Source organism: Quercus suber, unplaced genomic scaffold (genome assembly GCF_002906115.3).
Source record: "Quercus suber isolate HL8 unplaced genomic scaffold, Cork oak 2.0 scaffold_182, whole genome shotgun sequence".
Lineage (NCBI taxonomy): Eukaryota > Viridiplantae > Streptophyta > Magnoliopsida > Fagales > Fagaceae > Quercus > Quercus suber.
In genome coordinates this window covers 1,133,041-1,140,500 of record NW_027069640.1, presented here as the reverse complement: position 1 = coordinate 1,140,500, position 7,460 = coordinate 1,133,041, and the positions used below count along the sequence as shown (strand labels likewise).

Genomic DNA, 7,460 nt, shown 5'->3' with positions numbered 1-7,460 from the left:
TCAGATTATACATTCAATACAGGAAATGTACCCAAGTGGGATGAATTACACATGTCATAGATAGGTTGTTTTACTTGTTTCCTTGATTTCAGGGGAGTTTGTTAGGGAGTTGGTTATTGTTTCTTCTTGTGCACGATTGTATATAAATACATTAGCGTCCATTGTATAGTTATTTTTTCAATCAGTTCAATTCAGATTCTATTTAGAGAAAGTGTTTTCTTTTACACACTCTTTTTAGGCACGGCCTCTACTGCCTCGCTGATACTCGTATAGTCCCCACTTCCATCCTTAGCCACAGTCACATGAGCAGTCACGTTAAACTCCTGGAGTAGCCTACGGTCACTGTGGCTAACCCAAGTGGGAAATTCATCTGAACCTTTAGATTCTTCGAATCGAAGTAGCCTACGATGGATGAGAAGGTTAAAGTCAGCAAGTAAGCCCAGTATCTTTGCAACAATGGCTAAACTATTGCTTGTAAACTCAGTTGAGTTTTTCGTGGCTATCTTCATATAATCAACAACCGCGGAATTGAGGTCTTGGAGAGAGTCCAAGCAGGTCTCTTGGTCAGTTATTGTAGTGCTTAGCCATGTCTTTATATCATTGATTTTAGCCGAGGACAACAGCTTATCATCTGATCCAACTTCCATGGAAGTTATAGAGTCATTAAGCATATCCACTGCGTCTTCGAAAAGGCCTTGTCAAACGGTTAGAGCTTCTTTCACTTTGGGGTCATTGGTGATAGCAGTGAGCTTGGAGGGTATGTTGTTGGCGAGCTTGGAGAGCTCGTTGATGGCTACGTGTAAAGAGAGATTGAAAAGGACTTTTGGGTCGGTAGTGTTTGCGGTTTCTAAGGAGGAGATGCTAGAGAAGCATGAGTTTGGGAACTGAGTCACACTACACACGGCTTTGAGTGAAGCTGCTGGGGTTACTTCGGTTGCTGGGACTGTGTTAGATGAGGGTGATGGTTAACTGTTTCGTTTGTGTGTAATGGTTCTAGCAACTACACCAATGACAAGAGCTAATAGGACGATGGAGGAGATGATGACGATGGTCAAACACTTGCGTTTCTTTTTCTTGAATGCTTGCTCTTCAATCTCATCTACCTTGCCGTAGCCCTTGAAGGACTTGATTGATGAGTCCATTTCGATCGATGATATAAGCTTGTATGAGAGTATCTCTCTTAGTTTTTGTAGCTGAGGATGTGCGTATTCTTTTGGTAAAGAAAGTGTGATTGAAAAAGAAAAAAGGATTGGGAGGATTGGGCCGGGTGGGTGTGTCTCTTTATATGAGTGAGTGAGAGGCAAAGTCAGAAATAGAATCCCTTTTCTTCGATGCTTCTTGTTGAAGAATTGGTATAGTCATTAATCAAATCAACTAGTAAACATCATCATTTTCCTCTAAGGGTGTGTTTGTTTTGACTTCAAAGTACTTCCGGAAAACCATTTCCGTAAAACTTGAGTGTTTGGCTAATTTGAAAAATTCGGTCAACTGAAAATCATTTCAGCTTTGACCGTAAAATAAAGCTCCCACGGGTGAAATTCATTTCACCTTCTATTTTCACTTCAAATGCTATTTTCCGGAAAACAGAGGGAGAGAGCACGAAGAAAGAGAGAGAGAGAGAGAGACCCAGACCAGCGACTAAGCCCCACGAACCGCCGACGAGAGAGACCAAGCCCGGATCAATCGCACGAGCAACCACCGGCGACCTTCGACCCACGAATCGACGAACCCAGCAACCCACGAACCGACAAACCCAGAGCAACCCATCGCCTTCGACCCAGAGCAACCCACGAACCGACGAACCCAGAGCAACCCACGAACCTCGATCTTGTCGCCGACCCAGACCCGTCGCCTCCACACTCTCTCTTCCTCGATCTCTCCGTTTTTTTTTTTTTTTTTTTTTTTCATTTGGATCCAAAAGTACTTATCTTATGCTCATGACTGTTAGTAATGTCCTGTTACTCAATTTTTCTCTCAAGTAGTCAGGATCCATTATGGTGAGAGGCCATGGATAAGAAATTGCAAATTTAGAAGCCACCAAAACCTGGATGCTTACTCCATTACTCTTGGTAAAAGACCAATTTGGTGCAAGTGGGTCTATAGGATCAAACTCAACCCTGATGGCACTATAGACAGATATAAAGCTAGGTTAGTGCCAAGGGCTACACTTAAAAGGAGGGTCTTGATTTTTTGGAGACATTCTCACCTGCTGCCAAGACTGTGTCTGTCAGAGTGCTTATTGCCCTTGCTTCTACTAAAGGATGGCCACTTCATCAAGTTGACATCAATAATGCTTTTCTCCATGGAGATCTTGATGAAGAAGTGCATATGGCATTGCCCCCTGGTTATCACAGTAAGGGGGAGCCTTCTCAGTCAATCCTACTACTCCTATGGTGTGTAAGTTGATCAAATCTCTCTATGGTCTTAAGCAAGCTTCTAGGCAATGGAATGCCAAGCTTTCTGCCACTATCTTAAGTCTTGGTTCATACAATCTCAAGCTGACCATTCATTATTTGTTCACTCTGATGGTTCTCATTTTACTGCATTGTTGATATATGTTAATGATATGATCATCACAGGGAATGATCCTACTTGTATTGCTAAGCTAAAAGGGGTATTAGACTAGAAGTTTGGGATTAAAGACCTTGGTTCTCTTAAGTATTTCTTAGGTCTTGAAATTGCTAGAGGTCCTAAAGGAATTAGTATTAACTAGAGAAAGTATACTCTTGATATACTCAAAGAAGCAGGCATGACTGGTTGTAAACCAGCCAAAACACCAATGGAGCAACAACTCAAGTTGTCCAAAGGTGATGGAGAGTTGCTTACAGATGTTGGTCAGTTCAGAAGGCTAGTTGGAAAGCTGATGTACTTAACACTAAGTAGACCAGACATAACCTATGCAATTCATAGGCTTAGCCAGTTTTGGCACAGCCAAGGTTCCACACATGAGAGCAGCTGCAAGAATCCTACAATATCTCAAAGGTACACCAGGCCAAAGGGTGTTTTTCCCAGTAGAGTCAGATTTACAACTCAAAGCCTTCTGTGATGCAGATTGGGCAGGCTGCTCTGACACCAGGAAGTCCCTAACTGGCTACTGTGTGTTTTAGGTGATTCATTGATCTCATGGAGGTCAAAGAAGCAAGATGTGGTCTCAAGATTTTCTACTGAAGCAGAGTATAGATCTATGGCCACAATTGCTTGTGAAGTAACATGGTTATTGTATCTGTTAAGAGACTTACACATTCCACATGGCAAACCTGTGTTGATGTACTGTGACAACCAGGCTGCACTTCACATATCAGCAAATCTAGTCTTCCATGAAAGATCTAAACACATAGAGCAGATTGCCATATAGTGAGGAACAACATTCTGGATGGCACTCTTAAGACTTTTTATATTTCCTCAAGGAATCAGTTGGCAGACATATTCACTAAGGCACTTGGAGTTGAAAATTTATGAGGTTATTATCCAAATTGGGAGTCGATTAAATTTTTAGTCATAAAGTTCAATTCCAATTATTCAGATGATGGAGATGCAAGAGCTTTGCTCTTGAGGGGAGTGTTAAAAGCAATGCTAAGTCCAATGCTGTCTTATACAGCAACAAGCTTCCAAGCAGGATGATAGCATACAATTGCAAGGGAAGCAGCAAGTGGGTGCATCTAGATTCGTGTATTGAAGGCATCAAGGTGCATCCTGTGCTAACCACAGAAGCGTGAAACACTGCAGTTGGATATCAGGGCACGATGCATCAGAGGGTCAAAGAAAAACAGAGACCCAATCCTAAGGAATGAAGACTTAGAGGATTTAATAGAGTCAATTCCACATCCTGATAGATTATACATTCAATACAGGAAATGTACCCAAGTGGGATGAATTACACAGTGTCATAGATAGGTTGTTTACTTGTTTCCTTGATTTCAGGGGAGTTTGTTAGGGAGTTGGTTATTGTTTCTCTTGTACTGATTGTATATAAATACATTAGCGTCCATTGTATAGTTCATTTTTCAATAGTATCAATTAGATTCTATTTAGAGAAAGTGTTTCTTTTACACAGGAATTTAGGTGAGGTAGGGACAAGATTAAAAGACAAAATGGAAAATAAAAAATTAATCAATCATAATAAATAAAAAAAAAACAACTATATATAATGTAATTGTCATATAGAATCTAACATAAAATGTAAACTTTAATTTATTTTTTCACACCTAAACTTAATTATCTCAATCACTCTCGATGATTTTTCATATTTTTGAAACCATGCATGTAATTTTTTAACATACACCTAATGTAATTTTCATATTTTTTTCACACCTAGCTTAATTGTTATATTATATATATATATAATATATACTTCTTTTCTTTTTTTTTTTAAGAATTCTATTAGGCTTCTGACTCTTATTCAGCAAAATAGTGGTTTTTTATTTTTATTTTTTTATCATTACTAGGTGGGACCCATTAGTTTTATATAATAGTTGTAATATTAGTGGTAACTGTGTAAGTCTATTAGTAAGGGTAAGAAAAGCTGTCGTGATAAATGAAAAAGTCAGACAAGCTAGTACACAATATATAAAAAAGTTCTTTGTCGTTTGTGTCAATGGCAAATAAGACATTTTATTAGTTAAACTCATACTTAGAATGAGTTTGCATAGATGTGTGTTACGGTGTTAGTAGTGAAAAACAAGAAGGGAGGCCAGATGAAGAGGAGAGAGTTCAAAGGGGAGATAGAATGAGGAGAGGATAGGAAGAGTTTTTAGAAGGAGATGGGGAGGAGTAGCTGTTGGAGTCAAAGAAATAAATGGATAAGGACCAATGATGACAAGCAGTGGCGGGCCAAGATTGGACTTAGGGCAAGATCAAAAGACAAAATTGAAACTAAAATGAAATGAAAAATATTATTGATATTAATAACAAACTAAATAATCAATTATATGGTAATTATAATTTTCATACATAAACTAAACTAAAATAATTGTAAATTTTTAATTATTTTTCATACTTAGAATTTGATTTAAGCTCATATTATGATAAGGATTCTCCATAATCTCAATCAACTATAAATATATATTTCATATAAAATAAAAAACAAAGTAATCAATTCATAATTAATAACAATCAAATTAAGGATTACTTTTTCTATTATAAAAAAGATTACTCTAAATACATCAAGTTTAACATGTAATTTGATTACTTCAAAATAAATTAAAAATAAATCAACATAAAGTGCTAAAAATATTAGCAAAAGTTGTATATTTGTCTAACTATCTTGAATACTTTTTAAAATGATGTAAATTTCAACCTTTCTTACTTCTTTTTTGGTTTGAGAAAACTTTTTTTTTATTAGTTAAACTTGGGTTTATATCAAAATTATGAAACTATAAAATAAAAAATTATGGAGATGGAAGAAAACTTTAGTTATAGTGTCTTATATAGTACAAGGACGAAATAGTAAGATAATTTTTCTTGCTTTCTTTTTTTAAGTTTCTTATTCAACCAAAAAGTACAATTATTTTAAAGTAGGACCATTATTTTCAAACTTGCCAGGAGAATGGTGAAATTAACGCGTGACAAGTAAATACATTTTTTAAGTAGTCTAATAGATATAATATTTTCATAACAAATTTATGTAATAAGCTATTATTTGTCGTTATCTAGATCTATTATTAATGTTGCTTTTTTTTTTTAAATTTATTATCTATTATTAACAATTTTTCACTTAATTTTATTATGAAATTGTTGCGAAAATATTATGGCTCTAGCTTTCTTTTTTTTTTTTTTTTTTTTAACTAAGTAAATATATTACTTTTAGGTGGAACTGTTGGTCTAAAAGTCAAAAAATTGTATGAGCATCAGTTTGGGTGTGTGTGTGTGTGTGTGTATATATATATAGGAAGCTCAAGGGGAAGGGGGGGGGGAGGGGGNTCTCCCCGTTTTTTTTTTTTTTTTTTTCTTAATTTGATTGTTGTTGTTGTTTTTTTTTGGATGAACTGATTATTGTTGTTGTTGTGTTGTTGTTGCTGGAATTTGCTGCCGGAAATTGTTGTTGAATTGGATGTGTTGTTGAAATTTTTTGTAATAATGTGAAAAATTTTCCGGAAAATAGCATTTTAGAATACATCCAAACACATGAAAATATTTTCCACAACAATTTTCATAATTCAACTAAACACTTAAAAATATTTTCATTTTCTGGAGAATAGCATTTCCGGAAAATATGTATTTTCCGGAAAACGTTTTACACGAAACAAACACAGCCTAAATTAATCTCTTTCTCTCTTTTTCTGTTTTATTAACTTTGTATACCAAACATTTTCCCCCTTTACTATTTCATATAATTTTGTTGTTTATGCAATAATAAAATCTAGTTAAACAAATAATTTTATAATTTTTTTTTCACAATTTCTAAGGTGCTAGGTTATAATTAGTATACAATATATAAAAACAATGTCAATAGTATAGTATATAAAAGGTATATAAAAAAATAACTACAATATTCAATGTGAAAAGCACATGCATGATGCATTTCATTTTCATTTTTATGTCTGTCTTTATCAAATTATGCTACGACAATTTTTGGTCTGGCTTCACACGATATTTCCTTCTTTCTCTTTCTCTTTTTTCCGCTAACAGGTTTTGGTTTTCACATTCAAATTATTACCCACCTTAGACTAGTGAGTGTCGTGTCAATTATTGGTTTGGTTTCGATACTTTAATGTTCATTAATTAGCTAGCATAACAATGTTTTACACTAATGCGTGCTAATATATAGTTATAGAAAGACCGCGCGCGGTTTCGTGGACTATAAACTTACTTTATAGTGGATCGAGCTGTATATTACATAGCTAGCTTTAGAGTGATAAATTAGTATTGAAAGAAAAACTATAGGCGTCAGCCACCGCTATTTGGGCAATTTATTGATGCCAGATTTTTGGAGAGGAAATGGGGCAGACGCGGCTTCTAATTTCTATAGGAAACACCAATGACACTGAACCACCATATGCCAAGTCCTTTATCCACATAATTGTATGACCCGCTTGTTAAAAAAAAAAAAATTGTAACCTGGTTTTGCTCAACACTTGCTGCCAAGGCCATAGAAGTACAAGTAAAACCTAAGCCTGGGATCCCATATGCTTGACCTTATAAAATAATATAATATATATATATATATTTGTGTCCAGATCAATGTGGCCAATTTTTTTAAATTAATTAGTATATCCCTATACACCGTTGCAGCTAGCATACACCAACATATTTTATGGTTCCACAATCACACCAATACCTTACTTTCTTGAACTACGTTACCATGCTAGCTGTCTTGCCCGTGTACTTCTCGAAGGATTTCATTCATCCCAAAAAAAATTAGGACCGTAAAGCCTAACTGAATATAAAATGTTCATACTTATTAATTAGTGAATTACAAATTTACACAATTCAATTTCAAGTTTATATGTTTACTCAAAAAA

At 35.2% G+C, this 7,460-nt stretch overlaps 1 pseudogene; it reads right to left on the bottom strand.

The window, feature by feature from the left end:
• Positions 1–221: 221 nt before the first annotated feature.
• On the bottom strand, positions 222–1,171 carry LOC112014122 (pectinesterase 3-like; annotated as a pseudogene).
• Positions 1,172–7,460: the final 6,289 nt, after the last annotated feature.